At 40.6% G+C, this 18,581-nt stretch overlaps 1 protein-coding gene across 2 annotated transcripts in view; it reads right to left on the bottom strand.

Moving 5' to 3' along the window:
• Positions 1-17,818, bottom strand: part of LOC122871305 — a 42,254-nt gene extending 24,436 nt beyond the window's left edge. The window contains exons 1-2 of one of the 2 annotated variants that reach the window (XR_006376835.1): positions 17,456-17,818; positions 2,182-2,583 (exon numbers count right to left, since the gene is read on the bottom strand). The gene's annotated coding sequence lies outside the window, so the exon portion shown is untranslated. Of the gene's footprint in view, positions 1-2,181; positions 2,584-17,455 lie in introns of those variants that run through there. The other variant, XM_044186263.1, reaches the window with a different exon arrangement.
• Positions 17,819-18,581: the final 763 nt, after the last annotated feature.

The raw sequence follows: 18,581 nt of genomic DNA, 5'->3' as shown, positions 1-18,581 counted from the left end.
TTATAATTTAGACCCCAGAACTCTTATTTAACACCTAAAGTAGTAATAACCATGGCCACAGAAAATACTTCCTTCTGATTGGCAGGTAAGTTGTGAGTAAAATCCTACAGAGGTGCCAAGTGTTTATTTTACTACTGTAAATTCCAAATTGAAAGTTTCCTTTTCATGATATCCTTGATGTTCTGCAATGTGAAAACACTGGAGTCTCCTAGGTAATTTAATAATATAACATATATTCTGTTATGGTCTTCAATTTTTTCTTATTTCAACTTTGTTTTTGAGAAATCGTTTTTTTTTTCCATCCGTTTGGATGGTTGTAATTACTAGATACCCAAAGCCTTCAGTCGCAATTGCCGTGGAGAACACTTTCTTGTTGCAGTAGGAAACAATTCAGCAACAACCACAGTTGCCGAACTCATCCAAACTTGACCCAGAATCTGACAATGAAGTGATTTAAACTGCTGAATATTTTTATCAGGTTTCTAAAAAACATAATCTTTAGTTTCAGCTCACCCTTAGGAGAGAAAAACTGAATTTTAAGCTTGGTGATTGGATGTTTTTTACCAAAATGGTGACTTGGTCTTTTTGTCAAAGAACCAGATATCTTCTAAACACAGTTGCTCACCTTTTGTATGATTCAACTGTGAGACTTTCGTGCCCATGTAAACCTTGGAAGTGCTCCACCTGACAATGTCATCTTACATTGTGTATGCAGGAAATAAAATGGGACCTTTACTGGTCTGGACACCCTAAACTAGCTGTATTTGAAATTCAAATACAGCTTCCAAGGTCCAAGTCTCACAGTTGAATCATACAAAAGGTGAGCAGCTGTGTAAGTGCCTGTGGTAAGTGGCTATGGTACAAGTACGATATAAGTATAAGTACAATAATGCGATCTGAGGTGTCCTGATGAAGAAAATAATGGACTCCACTCAGGCCTTCCTTTGGCTCCACTATTTTCTTATATCAAGATCTCAGAAGTGGACAGCACTGACGGGCTTATATCCAGACTAATAACAGACCAAAAATGGCAAACCATTATAACACTCTATCCCACAGGAACTAATCAGATGCATAGGAGTCTAATCTGATGCATTTCTCCCACTCTTAGCACTCTGTCCCAACAGACACAACACTGGATTGGAAAATGTGGAGGAAGGGGATGGGGACATGCCTGCAAAGCTTCATCACACTCAGACCATACACTTCCTCCATCTCCAAAACAAGCAAAAACGAACAGAAACACGGTGACCATGTCGCCTGAGGGCTTACTTTGGATTATGGTCTTTAGTTCAGATACACAGTTAAGAGATGCTTTTGTACAACAAACAAAACAAGAACTACAGTAGACACCATCTAACAATCTTATCAATTCATTTAAGTCAAAAACTGAGCTTTTGAAGATCTCAAATTACAAAAAGTAGCTCCTTTACCATGAAGCAATCCAAATGTCTCTATTCTACCCCCTTTTGTTCATCCATTCATCTGTTTCATCACAAGCGCCTTAATATTGGAACAATCCTGATTGCTTCTCGAGGCGTTATCTCCTGAAAGGCTTCGTTCCCTTTCGTCCTGCTCTCTAATTCCCGAAACCCTCCTCCTGTGTTTCCCCACTTCGTAGCATCGGGCCTGTTTATTCCCCAAGCTCTTAATCTGTTTTAAGTGGTGAATACTTTGGAACAGTGAAGAAAAAGGCCTTAACATGAAGACAGCCCAGGCATCCTGTGCCATGCTGCTATCCTTGGTGGTCTTCTAAAGCTCCCTCTCCCTCTGTTTCTCCATGTGATTGTGCCTGGTATGGTTGGAGGCTCATCGCAGCCTACATGTGATTTCACATGGGCTATAGAGACACTTAGCGCCTGTGGCTCTGTCCCTCCCACACACAGTCTGCTAGGAAGAGCTGTACCACTCACAATCCAATGTGTAGGTTTGCTGAGAAGCGCCTGTAGAGATGACAGTGTGTCTGTGTATGGAGAGTGTGTGTTTGTGAGAAAGAGAGACTGTGTACTCTGCTTGTAAAGTGCACGTGTACAAGTTTGGTGCCAAGACCACACATCCAGTAGTTTTTATGGAATCACACACATAGAAATACACAGGATGTCAGCCAGTGGTTTGTTAATAGTAGTGACAGGGTGAGACGGGAGACAATGATGATCCCTCACCGTCCTAAAATGAATCGTTGCAGCCCCTACCCCCACCCCCACCCCAGTCCAACCCCTCCGTCCCACGCTTGTCCCTGCTCCCTGGCCCTGAGCAGATAACCGCGGTGGGACCGCAAGCAGGACGGGGAACGAATCCCAGAGGTGTGTCCCGTAACAGCGACGCTCCGCTCCGGCCGAGGGAATGTGGGCGCAGTGGGGCTGATACCCCACTGCTTTGTGGGTAGCGGCGTCACACTCGGTTCCAGCCCTCAGGGGTCGAGGAATAAGGGGACACTGTGTTTTCTTGTCCGGTTGAACGGCGTTGGTCACAGTGGATTTCCAGAGCAGGCTGAGGAGCCGTCCACGGTCCCACACCATGTTAAAGAGTGCGGGACAGCAGCCATTTGTAGTCGTGTTTGGACAGGCGTCAGTGTGCGGTGGGCTGGTGATATGGACATTGGAACAAAGGGGATTGAGACAAGTGTCAACAACAACAACAACTACAGCCCAGCCTGTGTTTGATTTGATGTGGTTTGCTTCAGGCCAAAACAAGTGCTTTTATTCTTACAGCATCAAGGAACAAAGCCCAACCAAGATGTCAGATGTAAAGTTTCTCTGCTGAAACAAGAACCTTGAAAACCACCGAGGCACTTTCGACTGAAGTTGATGATGGCAGAAAATCTGTGCCAGGTATCAACATCTTTAAAATCTGACCAGTTTCATCCCCCAAATATAAAATAACAAATTTCCCTCTACCACTGTATAGTTTTGTCAAGGAAGAACAGACCAGATGTGAAATTTGCCTGCAAAGACAGAACATTTGGAAGCACATAAACACAATTTGACAAAGTTATGACCAAATCAAGACTCTTGTAAGGTCTATTAAGTGCTATGAAAGGCAAGGCTTCATACTAGGAGGTACTTTTATGTTCCGCGTTGAGGAACAAAAAAAGGCAAACAAACATCTGAGATGTTTAACTGCAAAAAAAGGAAAAAGAAAAGAGAAAAAAGAAGACTTGATGATCTTTTTAATGGCTGGTGTTATTGGTGGAATGCTATAAAAAAAAAGTTACATTGCATGCACTAATTCTTAGTTTAAAAGAATCAAAACCAAAACACATAAACTTTCTCCAGGAAAGAGCTTACAGATCTAAAATGGTAAACTGACAAGACGAGAAGCATATCAAGTAGAGGTCAAGTACTGTGCTGATTACCAAAAAAAATAAATAAATAAAAAATAAAAATCAAGAGAGCGACAATACAAGATACTCATAAACACAAATACATAGCATGCTTGAATACAAGGCAGTGTGCTTGGTGATGTATAACCCTACGTGTGTGTGTGTGTGTTGTTGTGTGTGAGTGCCCAGGTTATGTAGCAAACAAGCGAGCAGGGCCCATAAATCGTGGCACTATCAGTGGTCTGGTCTCAGCCACCCTTGTGTTCTTTTATTGAATGTTATTGTAGCTGGACGGCCCCTTGGTAGATATTTCCTGGTAAGAAATCAAGATCAAAGCCGAAGGGTTGGGGGAGGTGGAGGGTGGGGGTGAGGAGAGGAGCAGAGGAGGATGGGAAGGGAACAATGACTGATGGACATTGGAGGAGAGGGGAAGAAGAGGGGATAAGAGCTGGAGTGGGTGGCCACTGGCACTGGTTTAAAGCTCCGGCAAAGAGTGAGTGGTGATATTCAACTTAAAGTGAAAACTGGGGGTGTGAGAAGAGATGTGATGTGGATTTAGGATCATCCTACGATGAAGGATGGAGACAATCTCACTATCGTTCTCTGCGATTGGTCAGATGAGGGTGTTATTTTTTCCTTTTTCTTTTTGAACAGTGTAGGAGTAAGAAAACACAGCACGGATCAAAATATCACAACTTCTATGAGTTACATCCAACAGGGGAAAATGACAAAAGATTCAAACTTATTATGGTAATGATGTAATTGTGTTAGCTGGTCTGTGACAAAGTGAGAATTCAGTGGGTGCATTTCTTTGTGAAATACTGATTTACTCTCCTATGATCTTTTGGGGGAGTTTAAAAATTGGAAAAGTTTTGACTTCTGTGTATTTGTTTTGCTTCAGATGTCTTCTCATGAGGTATGAATGTGAACTTTTTCATGAGATGAAAAAGCAGAACCAGATTGAAAGATTTATACCCAAGTACACCACTGTAGACACTGGTGTACAGCGTGAGAAAGCCAAATGAGGGATTTTTTTCCTCATAGGTTCTGTGACAAAAAAAAAGGGTTTTCAGATCAAATAACCCCAAATGAAAAGTAAGTAATGAAAAGTATCAAACCTTCAATACCTTATAGAAACTGGTCTCAAAGAACTCAACCGGAGCAGTTATTTGCATATAAACATAAAAACAAAATAAATATAACTTCAGAAGACCCTTTTATCACACACATGTCAATTTTTAACTTAGAGTTCAGAAGTGGTACCCCGTGAATTTTTATATTTTTTCCATTACATCAATCTACACATAGTGAACCATAATGACAGTGGTCATTTCTTTCACAATCTACTCTAAGTGCAAAAAAATCGTCAACTGTTTTATCCTATCCTACCTTGCAGCATTAAATAGGTACTCCAGCAATTTAGTATTACTCTCCCCATATAAAGTTTGGGGTCTCAAGATTAGAAGAAGGTTAAAAGAAGAATTATCACAATTGAGGCAGAAGAGGCAGAGATATCCCAATTTCCAGTCCTTCTATGGGTCAATTTTCAAAAACATTGGGTCCTGAACTTCCTGTAATGCAACCAATAGCTTCTTTTTTTTTGTTGATCCTCACTACCCTTTTAAGTTCAACAGTGTTATGTTCTCTGACATTGGAGACCTACAGCCAGAAGACATTATACAACTGTTTTCACAGCAGTAGTAGTCCTCATAAATTGACCTTAACGAGTAAAATCTTAAATCCCTTTAAGCATTCAGCAACAAGCTTTTTCTAATTTTAAATTATAATATGATGATGTCACAACTTGATGATATTTGATATTCCATGTATCTTATTTTCTTTTATGTTAAAAAGGTCCTAACATGTTCCAGGGTAAAAAGCATCCCACTTTAAATTTCTAAGTTGCATTTATAATACTTAGAAATTGAGTCGAAGGAAATCCAATTTCTTGTTCCACGTACCATGCTAACAGTTTATACTTAAAGGAAACCAGTGAGAAGAGGGAAAGCGATAACTCAGAATAAAACATTTCTTAAGAAATAAAAGTGAAATTTTAATTTAATTACATTTTATTGAGAACTCTTTGAATCCCTTCTGATCCACTGTTACAGGGATTCTGTAAATCAATCTCAGTTTATACACCCTCACTGTCTTTTTCTCTGTACCTTTCTATATGTATAGAATGTAATACATTTGTTAGTAAGCCCGAGTGCATCTACACGTGGGCGTGATTTGTTGGACTTCCCTGTGGCCTCTCTCTCCTTGCCTTTAATTGCTGTGGGGATCACAGGGCGGCAGGGACAGAATGGACTCCAGAGATTGTGGTTCCACCGCTGCTTCCCAAACTGGCTTTTCTCCCCATGCGCCCGCTTGCCAAGCACTCCCAAATTCCCCCATTTGCCACCCTCACACCTCGCCCGGGTAATGGAATCAAAAACAAGTGCTTCCCACCAAGATAGATACTCATTTCCCAGAGGAGGCTGGGTTGACTCTGTGGCTCTTTAGTGGGGAGTTATAAAGGAAGTTTAGAATTGGTTGAAAAAGCCAGTACACCCATCATCTAACACTCACATCTGGTCTCCTTACGTCTCCCCTTGTATTCTCACCTTTCATTTTACCTCCTGTCAAATGTCTTCCCTTCTTATCCCTTCTTTTCTAATCTCCATTTCATTGGCTTCTTTTCCTTTCCTTTCCCGTCCACTGACGTCTTCTCCTTTCCTTCTCTTCCCACTGGCCTCCTCTCCCTTGCTCCTCTTCCCACTGGCTTCCTTTCCTTCTCTATCCACTGGCTTATTTTCCTTTTTTATCCACTGCCTTTTCCTGTCCTTCCCTTTCAATTGGCTTGCTTTCCTTTCCACTGAGTTCCAGTCATTTTTTATCCACTGGCTACTTTCCTGTTTCTATCCATGAGCTTCTTTTCCTCTCTTTCCTATAACTTTCTTTCCTTTTCACTGAGTTCCTACCCTTTCCTTACTGCTGGCCTTTCCTTTCCACTTGGCTTCTTTTCCTTTGCTTCCCTTTCTTTTCCTCTCCTTCTCACTGAATTCACATCCTTTCCGCCAAACTCTTTCTCTTTAGCTTCCTTTCTTTTCCTAACTGCTTCCTGTCCTTTCCACTGGCTTTTTTCCTTTTCCTAACTGCTTCCTTTTCCTCTCCTTTCTATTGGCCTTTCCTTTCTTTTCCTTTCTGCTGGCTTCCTTTACTCCTCTCCTAATCTCAGCCGAGCACTGGGAGCAGATAAGGATTATTTAGTGTTTGAAGTTTCCCCTCCATCCTACTGGCACTAGAACATCTCCTACCAGGCCAAGGTAGATGAGGACAGTAGATACATAGCAGGAAGCTTTTTGTGTATTGAGGATTTGATCTCATCCTGATCCCAAACACAGAAACACACACTCTTACTCAGAGCCACATACACTTGGATCAGACATACACTACTTTTGGCCCACAGGGTAGGCAAGGTGAAGTGTTGGAGTAGTTTGACTGCATATTTATTACAGAACTGGTCGATGTGACAGTGGTTGTCTTTGGGAAGATCATAGCCTGAATTGATTTTTGTGACATTTTTGATCAAATTTCACGAAAAGATGCATGCATGTTAGTATTAGTCAGATTGGCAGCAGCTGTTCTATAATGGAGTAAATACTGTTTTAGATACTTTTTTCATTCTTACAAGAAGCAAACATAAGGAAAGATACTGAATACCTGCAATTTTCTGGACATTTCCTAGTTAGCATTAAGCACCATATTTTACATTTAAAATTAATCAAATTATACATAACAATACTTGATGTGAAAAAGTTGCTAGTATGACAATACCACTGAGAATCAACACCTTAGCATGCAGTTCTTCACAGCTTTCAGGCAGCACCCAGCAAATGTTAATTTGTACATTTTTCCTTTGACCTCGCCAAAAATAGAATTGTGCTTAAGACATTTAATACTTATGATTTTGTGAACATTTTATGTTTAGAATTATTCTGACATTTTGGTCAAAGTTTTTCTAGGAGTGATCAATATCAATTTCATCTCTGTGTGTTCAGTAAAGAGATTAATCCAAGACAAGGTTAGCCTAGCAAAAATAGATCTTCCAACTTCCAAAATTGTCTTGTCTAAAAGCTGTATCTTGTTAGCTAGCAAGCCAGCAACGAGTACATGCAAGAATCACCTGAATTTTGTTCAGACTTAGGAAAACCAGCTGTAGTTGGTTAGTAAAATACTCTAATCCTTAAGCTGCTTGTTATACCACAATTTTTTGATTTATAGCCTAGACAAGAAACAGTGTATAAATAAGACAGATCTGGAGTTGTTGGAAAGCACCTATAACAGAACTAAGCTAGCAGTGTCCCCCTGCTTGTAGTTTTTGTGCTAAGCTAGGGTAAATACATCACGGACCAATCTCTCTTCCAATCACACTGAACTTAACTTTATTTTGATCTTCTCCCAGTAGAAAAAATGTGTAAGTGTATTCTTTTAAACATGGTGAAATTCAAGGATATTTAATATCAACATTTTTATCCAAATATTTTATCCAAAAATATCTATAAGCTATTGTTATCAACTCTCAAAAACCTGTATCTATGTTACCAAAAATTGACCCCGTATACAGTAGGTTTAAGATGCACACAGAAAAGGAAAGCAGCATCTGCTCTGGTTATTGTGATTAGAGCAGTGCTTTAGTGATTTGGCAAGATGCTCTGGTGATAAACAAGTGATTATGTACATGATCCACTCCAGCCACCCCCTCCATCATTTCCCTTCTCCCCCAAAAGCCAACATGTCAGATCTGTGTGTCTGAGTCTCTGATTTGATGCTGTGATTCAACGGATGCTCTGGAGAGAGACTACCTCAGGGAGGTCTACACGGATAAGCATTTAAAAACACTAATCTCCCAATCACGAACGCTCCCAGATAACAGTCTGCTTGGGCAGTGATCAGCGTGAAGATTATGGATGTGATCTGGATCTGATCACTCCTAGTGATATCAGATGGGTGTTTGAAATAGATTTGGGGAGTTCTGCTCCAAAACTGAAATTATCCAGCTTGTGAAAAAACTTAAAAATCATCTCACTGAGAAAAAAGTCAGCTATACTGTCCCATCCAAACTAAGATGCCTCCAATAAAGCTTATGCTGCTGTGTGGAAACTCAACCTGCAGCAAGTGATGACCACCCGCCAGATGGTTTGTTACACAGAACCATCTGAGAAGTCTATCACAGGCTAACATCAACCAAACAGATCAGCAAACCATATGACATAGGAGGAGAGGCGAAAAGAAGAGAGAAAGAAGAGAGAAAACATCTTTTGCTCTTCTTTCAATGAAGAAATACTCTACAGTTCTGATATAACTGACTTTATAGCAGCATCTATGCTAACTTCTTTAGGAGCCACCATTGTTGTTTTCGAATGAACAGTCGCTTCGCTTCTCGCTGTCGTCACACCTAAACCACGCCCATAGCTGCCAGTAGTTCTTCACACTACACCGATTGGTCCGAACCACTGTGGTCCGACCACAAGCGCATAACTTGAAGCCTGGCAAGATGGATTCTCGCATGATCTCGTGTGATCTTGCAAATCCAGCTGCCTCACAAAGTAAGTAAGGTAGGGTAAGGTAGGGTAAACCCTAGAAAAGTCTGTTTATCACATGGTTAAAAGGCACAGTCACACTTGCACCAGTCTCTCAGAATATTTGCTCTGCCTCTCATTCAATTCTACTGAAGGCCATGTGACTGAAAATTTCAAGCACATTCGCTGGTCAAGGTTCACCATTATTGATCTTTTAAGCTGTGTCAGCCAATAGAAATATTTCTGTCTTAATGCGTCTTGAGTTGTATTTGTAGAAGAGTCATTCGCATGTTCCATGACCTTGTTTTGTACATTACTGCACCACCAGACTACACACCGCACTGTGCTCAGTATTCCCTGATAACCTACATCAGACTAGTCACATTACAAGTTTGAGCCTTTAGACATACAGACACACAAACACATTCATGAAGAATGAGATGAATGTTAGAGTTTTCCAGTTCACCAACTCCATGTGTTTTGAACTGTACAAGGAAACCTGGAAACTTCTTGCTGGGAGGACTAACCACTGAGCCTACATGCTGCCCCATTACATGCTCGTGTGTTTCTGTATATCCTATATCCTCTACTTTACATTTGTTGTCATTGATTATTTATGTAAAAGGAGACTGCTGTCTATTTGAATATTAATAGCAGTAAATTAAAAAGGACAGTGAAATATAGTATAAGAATGATGTTTAACCACCAAATTGAACAAAAAAACCATGTTCTTTGGAAAAAGCATGAATTGTGGTTTTTCCTTTTAAAAAGGTCAGTGCAAAATTACATCAGTTTGATGTCATTTTGTTTGGTATATGCTATGGTTTATGCCATAAAGGTTTATGTCAGGTGGAGAAATTGATTTTAAATCTGTTTTTACTCCATGCATGCTTGATTCTGTCATTTTTCAGCCTGTCTTTCTGCCTTTAGGTCATGCTGTACCACAGCTCTGATCCGTACAGTGGATACAGGCTCCTTGTTTTGGTTGGGCCTCAGGTAAGCACTAACCAAGCAAAGGCTTCCAAAAGGCCTTTCTCATCTTTCTACCCGAGCGTGGCATGACCGCAGCACAGACAAAACACCAAATCCAAAGCTGATCAACATCAAAGCCGCCACTCCTCCATCTTCTCTGTTCTCTGCCATCGCTCCTTTCACACCCCTTCCCCACAACCCCAGCTTCACCCAACAGTTTCCTCGTCCTTTCCCTGACCTTGTATCGCTCTTTTTATCCACTGATTATCAACGGCCGTGGTTGTTTTAACCCCCTCATCATCTTTCTCTTTGCTCATCCCTCTTTCGCTCTCAGTGTGTGGGCTGCTGCTCAACAGGAGGTCGTCCACAGGTAACTCAGTGGAGCAGCCCGCAATGCTAATGCACAGAAAGAAGAAGAAAGAGGAAAAAGTAGAAGAGAGGAAATAGGATTAGGGTGGGGTGTGGGGGGGCCTAACAACACCATCATCGGATCCTTAATCAAGCCCAGTTACATCTCAAACCAGCCTTGAATGTTTGCCACTCGTAATAATGTGCACCTTCTGTCTAATTTGGCCATTATTCAGGCCTGTCAGACTGCAATTATTTAGAGCTTATCTCTCTCGCACACGAAATGACGCGTTTGTCACGCTTTTGCTCCACGCACAAACACACACACATACACACGCACACACACACACACACACACACACACAGGGCAGGCAAGGCGCTTTAGAAATTCCATTGATGACTGCCTGTGATAGGACCTGGTGCCCCCATTTCACCCTCCATCCCCCTCATCATTACTGCATTGATTACCTTGGTTGGCTTATCATCTACACATATTCAATCTCATCAAGAGAAGCCACACACATGCACACTCCATATTGTTTATGCGTAGATGGAGATTGCATTGTTGTTTATCCCCCGAGTTTGTTTATTCTATTGGCTGATTTGTGTTTAGTAATGTCATCTATCCCCCTCTGGACTTGGAGCCAAGCAGTGGAAAAGAAAAGAAACACAATCTCTCCACTCAGATTGGCTGAGAATAGGATGCATGATATTGGGTTTCTATGATCTTTTGTGAGCTGTAATTTGATGCCACGCAAAGTGTTTAGCGGAACAAATATAGAAACGTTGTTAAATTATATCATAAATTAGTGATCAGGAGGAAGTGAAAGAGGGAGGGAGTTGGAGATATGTATGTATTTACTGCAGTGATTGGGTTACATTTGCCATAACAAGACCAATGTTCCACATAGCGTTTTTTTTTGACATCCCAATTTAGTTAGTGTTATTTGGAGAACAAACCAGCCATGTAATACACTATAAAAGTTAGAGTAATGATGTTTTTAGGCAATAAAGCCAATGGATGTGGCTGTTATTAAAGCATCTTTACAATTGCAAAACAATTCTTATCAACAGGGAAATGCTACATTTTACGAGGATGAGGAAATGAGGCAGTGAACAAAACTAGCCATCAGATAGTGCGCCTCCTTAATTCTCTCATCCCCTGTTAAATAATATCATTATCATTGCCTAATGACGATGGTGCAGCAGTGCTTATGGAATAAGCCGATTAGGACAGAGACAAACAGCATGGGGCCAGGAAGCACGGCGAGGCCATTTAACACTTCATACAGGACAAATGAGTGTGTCCCTACCATCTTTCCTTCTCTCATTCCCTTTTTCAATCTCCCATCCCCTCCACACACACACACTCCACTTCCATCTATTTCATTTCTTCTTTTTATTTATTTATTTTTATTTTTTTTCCACACACACACACACCAGGTCATCATGAAGTATTTGATTTCCTCTCCTCCCTCCTCTGCCTCGTTCCCTCTCTCCATTCCACCTCCTTCCTCATCCCCCCCTCCACCGCCCCTTCTCCTTTGTGTGGAGGTAATCGTAGATGCAAAGGGAAGGGGGCCGCGGGGCTCTTATCAGCCCATAACATCTGTTGGCGTGTCAAGTGATGAGATGGAGCGCTCGCGGCCTGCCGGCGGCCTGGACGGCTCCTTTAATGCAGAGAGGGGAGTGTGCAAACAAACAGCGGCTGATAGGGTCTATGCTTGTCACAATCGCTCAGGACCATGATCTATCTTCCCCCTGCCTTTTCGCTCTCTCTTTCTTTCCCCTCTCTGTCTCCATCTTCCCCTCTCCTACTTGAGTAACCATATTCTTCTTCACTTTCCCCTTTTTTCTCTCACTCTATCATGCACCCCTCTTTTTATTTGAAATCAAATGCACCCTCCTCTGTTCATTGTGTTTCTGTAATTTAGCCTCTTATGTTTGTTTCATGATTATGGATGTGCGCACAGCGTTGATCAGGTTGTTATAATGGTTTTCGGGAGCCTGCAAACAAAGAGGAAAGGGAAGTGGATGTCTGACAGTGAGATGTAGTAGATAAGATGGTCAGTGGGACTAATCAGTGTAGACTTACTGTACTGTTATCAGGAGCCATGCATGCTCAAAGAAAATGTTTCTGCCTTATCAACATGCTCATTTCCACAATCATCAGCAGCATCAACGCCAGCACCATCAGTGGGAGCACCATCATTATCATCATCATCATATCCATCATCATCACTGTCATTATTAACAGTATTGGCATTGTGATGAAGAAAACCATCAGGATCATTATCATCATTATCAAGGTCATACATTTTCATTTCTACTCAATCTACTGTTTTCAAGGTCTACAGAGCCCAAAACTCCAGCCTATCTCTGAACCAGGTGAGGTTCAGTATAAGTTTGTAATATGTATGTTTAAGTTTGTAAGAGAGCCCTTAGAGTCTAGGGCTTTCTTGAAGTCAATAAAACAAGTGAATATCTTAACCATTTTTTGTTTGGTGTACATGTTTGTTGATTAAAATGTGAAGGGTATATACATGGTCAGATGTGTGGTGTTTTGGGAGAAAGCCAATTTGATTTCATTTTTCATTTATTTATTCATTTGACAGGTTCAAGCCATTTTAAATAAACTACAGTCAACACATCACTGGAGTTACTGTAGTCACACCTAGATCAACTTGCACTCATGACCTTCTAATGTCTATCCTTTTCATCCTTCCATCCAATTTCTAAACCTGTTATCCCGTTCAGGGTCGCAGGCATCTGGAGCCTATCCCAGCATGCAATGGGTGGGAAGTGGGTTACACCCCACACTGGTCACCAATGTATCCAGTAGACCAACACACAGGAACAAACATTCACACCTATAGGCAATTTAGAGTCACTCATTCACCCAACAAACATGTCATAGTCGTCCCATCAGGCCTTTCTGCAGCATTTAACACAAGCCTGATAAACTCTCAGATAATGTGAACTTGAGGAGTTTGTATGGTCTAGATAGAATATATGAAAAGAGCACAGTTTCACATGAACAACACTTGATGAAGAAGTCAAAATGTGCTTAGCTCTAACCATAAGAACATGTCAGTTGAATGTGTTACATTATTAGCTTGTTAAGCTGCAAAGCATCTGTTTATGACTTGTCCAGCAAAACAAACACACACATGAACACAATGTTTCTTCAGCGACTGATATGGAAGTAAAAAAAAAAAAACATTGAAAACTATTATTCTTACACTGAGCCACAGTGTATTTCAAAACAAAATGATAAAAACTGAATCAAAGTGGAACTTTAACCCACAGCCAGCAGAAATCCTTTGCTCTCTATCCCATCCCAAATGAAACAGGATTTCATCCCCATGTCTAAGTGCTTTGCAGGGACTACGTCAGCCACTGTGCTGAACTGTACTGCTCCTTCTGAAGCTACACAACTATAATGTCATTGTCAGATGGCTTGTGGCAGCAAGATCAATAGTTAGTAATTCCTTGGCTGGGGGTCTGAGAGTCCTCGCCCTGCTCTCTCTGTCTGTCCCCCCCAAGCTAGAATGTCCTCTAATGGAGCAGGCCAGATCTAATCACTGCAGTAATTGAAGTTTACTTTGAAGCTTTCAATCTAGGAGAATATTTAAAGACAAAGCCACCATGAAACACTATCTACTGTCCCCGGCCTGATGTGATCTTGATCTAGTGGCCTCTTCAATAATAGATGAGAGTCTCAAACATACTTTTATCCCTCCTTTCGTCACATGTTTGTGCATTAGATTTAACTTAATTCAAGATTCAAGGGTCTGACCACCATGAGCTTTTTGAAGGCCAACAGTAATGCAGATATTGCAGTTTGAGTGATCTATGCTTCTACAAACCAGAAGTCTGTTTACAAATCGATAACAGAATCTGGACAGGCCCGTGGTACATGGCGAGGCTATGTAATAAAATATATTTGTTCCACTTGTTCAGGGTTGGTGAGGAGGTTGCTGTTACTCAGAAGAGAGTTTCTGGACACAGAAAAAAAATATTTTGAAAAAAACAAAAAAACCAAAACAGATCACACCTTTTAATCTAGAATGCTTTTAGAAATGTAGATATAGTCCTAATCAAGCCTGAAGCGCAATACAATCAGCACAGACATCAGTGCAATTACCTGATAAATAGTTGAAGATAGCTGAGATTGAATACTATATCATTAGTTTGAAAGGCCCAGAGAAATGTGGATATGCACATGCTGCAGAGTAGTTGCTGATGATTGGCGCTGGTGCTACACAGACTTGGTCTTTTACTGTCAAAGCCAAAGATATATAGAGTGTTTTTTGCCATAACTAAAGCAACACGTTGAATACAACTCTCCCTTCCATCGTTAGGATTGGCAGGTCTAAACCTCTACAGTGACAATCATAACCATAACCATCTACATATATCGATGCCCTCAATTTATGGAGTGCTAAAGTTGGGAAAAAAATGATTTGGCTTCCTAATGCCTATTGATATCAATTTAGTGAACGCATGTGGAACAGATTTGTTATTTGAACAGATGAACAGAGGGGATATTTGGCTACTACTACAGAAGGATGCACCAAGCTCTGCACAGCAGAATGATGATTATATACTTATACTACTACTACTACTACTACTACTACTACTACCGCAAAATAACTCAGATTCAGAGCCTACAGGTGGATGTTGGGGTGGGGGTGTAGCTTATGAAATGCAATATGAACAGCAGCAGCAGTAAGTGATTGCAACAAGAGTTTGCAAACAACAACAACAACCTGCAGCAAAACAAGTCAGCCAATACCATTTGTAACACTCAAACATAAGTATTTATACCACTCTGACCACTATGTAAATCAGTATCAAAAAAAGCATCATATTGCACTTGCAACAACCCAAACAAAAATGAGCACAGCCACCACAAGGAAGTAAAGTAATAACAATGTATAAAAATGCCTATAAGTAGGTGGCAGCAGCACAACGGCAGGAATAATCAGCAATAAAACTGCCAGAAGCCTCTCTGCCAGAAGCCTCTGCAGCATCATAGCATGCTAAGATTATTAATCACACAAAGACTGAACAGACCAAAAAAGTAACAATATGCATAAAAGTCCTTAATAAAAGCAACAAGGAAGAGAGTGGTGTCAAGCCGAGCTAAACAACTGGAAAAAACATCTAATTGTGATTATTTTTAACCATTTACAATTACAACCTAAATTATATAAATTTCCCTTAAATTACACTCCAGGTCTGTATACAGTAAGTGTTGTACATAGAAGGCCATCAGACATTTACCTAGAATAACAATATAAAAAGGATAAATGATATTGCTGTTGCTCTTTGCCTGGTGAGGACGACACCAGTCCTCCCAGGGCTTTCTTTATCAAATCACTCAGCCAAAGAAAAGTCAGCTTCAAACTAAACTTAGTTTATCTATTGAAAAATATGCAGATTTAGCTCACATTTAGTAAGAGTTTACATTAAAGTTATACTTGTTTTTACAAAATACTTCTCAGAAGGAATCATAATGGCATTCAAAATGTGTTTTATTAACTGATAACAGTTACATAGTTGTCAAGCATAAAATGATGACATGGTATGCTTAAATCTTTACTGTTTGTAAAGTCATTGACTCTGGACATCCACCTAGCTAGCTGATAATTCCACATCTGAAAATCATTTCATCAGTTAGTCTGTTTAACCAATCAGAAGACTCACCAGCTAGAGGTAATTGTTCAGCCCTAACTGTAACACCACATACAGTATACCCCGCTTTCAATTTGAGGAGGTAGTTTAAACCCAAAATGACTAACAGTCGGGCCAACTAATAAAGCTGCGAGAGAAGCAGCAGGGAACACGGCAAAAACCTGATTTTTCTAACACAAAGCTGTCCTGAAACATGCAAAGCTGCATGAGCAGCAGCAGTGGTGGCCGCAAGTGTTTGAGTTTGCAGTGCTAACAGGCAACCCCCAAAACAACAGCATCAATCTGCTGCAAAAGCCATTCAGCCCGTACCACTCAAACATGATAATTCAGATATCAACACCAGGTGAACCAAAAATATGAAAGTATCATAATGTACGTAAACAACAACCAAAAGAAAAACAGTCTCCATGTTGAGTTTCCTATGAAGTGCATATTGCAGTAGAATAATTGTATTGATGGGCACTGTGCAAGAAAACAGTCATAAGCATCCTTAAAGCCGGCATGCAACAACCCACAACAAAACAAACTGCTGCACAATCACTTCAGCTCATTACACTAGTAATACTCAAACATGATGATGATTCATATTTCACCACCATGTAAATTCAATGGCTTGAAGGCCTCATAATGCACACAAGAAACAACAACCAAAAGAAAAACAGTCTCAAGTGCCATACATTATTATTCTCATCACAATTAACAACAACCGTATACAAGCAGAAATGAGCAGCTAGCAGATCCCAAAAATAAAAACAGCAGCGTCAGAATCTTCATAGCTTTTGCCAAGCACACAAACAGCGACTGAGCAGGACCAAGGCAGCAACACATATTAGAAATCAGCACTTACCTTACTGAAGTGAAGCAGTGATCCCCTGGCATCTCAGCCACACATGGGCCTCAAGTTTGAAGTGAGCATTTGAGGCCAACATGTCAGATCACCATTAGCACATGGATATGAGCTTATGGTTGGCAATGAGTGCAACTGAGTGTTGCAGTAGTGTAAACCATAGAGTAGGAGCTCTAATGCTTTGCTTAATATGAAGTGTGTAGAAAAAATGTGAATGCGACAACCTATGTTGTGTGACAAAAGCCATGTTGAGTTTCCTATGAAGTGCATATTGCAGTAGAATAATTGTATTGATGGGCACTGTGCAAGAAAACAGTCATAAGCATCCTTACAGCCGGCATGCAACAACCCACAACAAAACAAACAAACTGCTGCACAATCACTTCAGCTCATTACACTAGTAATACTCAAACATGATGATGATTCATATTTCACCACCATGTAAATTCAATGGCTTGAAGGCCTCATAATGCACACAAGAAACAACAACCAAAAGAAAAATAAGTTCAGTCAGTACAAGAAATTAATCCACAGTAAATGGTAATGCAAATACTGCACATAGCAAGACGAAAGCAGCAGCCAGCAAACACCAAGACATAAACAACCATCTCTGAGACAAAACAGACAGCAGCATCAGAAGACAAGCACACAAACAGCAACTCATGAACTCCCAACATAAATGCTAGCAAAAGCAGCTCCTACCTAGCTGAAGTGAAGCATTCATCTCTGGCATCTCTGCAGAGCTTTTTGGGATCCAAACAGCCAACAATAGGAAAGGAAACTCTGATATGATGAAGAGCCAGCACAAACTTCCTCCTCAAAGAAGTCCTGAGGCAACATGTGAGACTGTTGGTGACTGGCTGGCTGACTGGCTGGCACTCACTGGCTGGCTGGCTGGCTGGCTGGCTAGCTAGCTAGCTAGCTTAAATGCCTCATGAACATTAGTATCTCTAGTATGAAGTTTTTCCCTTGAAAAAAACAGTTAGCCTTAAGCTTAGCTGGGTTAATTGACAGGTTGGCTTGATGGCAGCCAGGGCGAGCAAACAGTGGGCAGGGCAAACACAGTTTAAGTAGCCCTTAGTGCACTGGGGGTGCGTTTGATATGTTGCAGCCAGTAGAGTTTATCATGTGACTGAAGTAGCACGCTCCATTCAGTTTAAATTGAAGCTGCTGAACACCAATATTCACTCTGGAATCACAGCCAGTATCTTTATTTTGCCATTTTTATGCCAAATAAATAAAAAGATTACAAGTGGATACTGTTGCCACTAAATATTATTCCTGTCATGGGGGAGGGGCTTATGGAAAACTATTCACAATCTAATCTTGAGGACACTGATGCTGTGTCAAAACTCATTCATTCACTATTGCCTTCATTCCCATTTTGTCTATATCGTTAAAAGATCAATAAAGGAATGTCCATGACAACATTTAAACAAGGATGGAGATTTTTTTATAAAGCAGATTGTTAAATTAGACAAATGATATGTAACATATGTATGTATGTGTGTGTGTGTGTGTGTGTGTTTTACAGACAGATAAGGTTTTGAAATCCTTTTTGTTAATAGAAAATTCACCAGTTCTAATGTATCAGTGACAGGTGACATGTGTAATGTTGCATAACTGGAATTTTGACATGTATGAAAGGCAAAGCATTTTCTAAGGTCTAAGAATAGAAGGGGGTCATATGTTATCCAGTTTGTAAATCCCTCTGAGGGGGTTTACAAACAAAATGGACTTGAAATTGACATTGCGTTGTGGGATTTTTAGCTAAAAGTTTCTGTGTGCTGTGGAATGTCTTGGTGGCTTAGTGCTTATGATACATACT

This window comes from Siniperca chuatsi, linkage group LG23, assembly GCF_020085105.1.
Source record: "Siniperca chuatsi isolate FFG_IHB_CAS linkage group LG23, ASM2008510v1, whole genome shotgun sequence".
Classification (NCBI taxonomy): Eukaryota; Metazoa; Chordata; class Actinopteri; order Centrarchiformes; family Sinipercidae; genus Siniperca; species Siniperca chuatsi.
The sequence above is the reverse complement of the archived record's forward strand: the minus strand, read 5'-3'. Positions and strand labels throughout refer to the sequence as shown.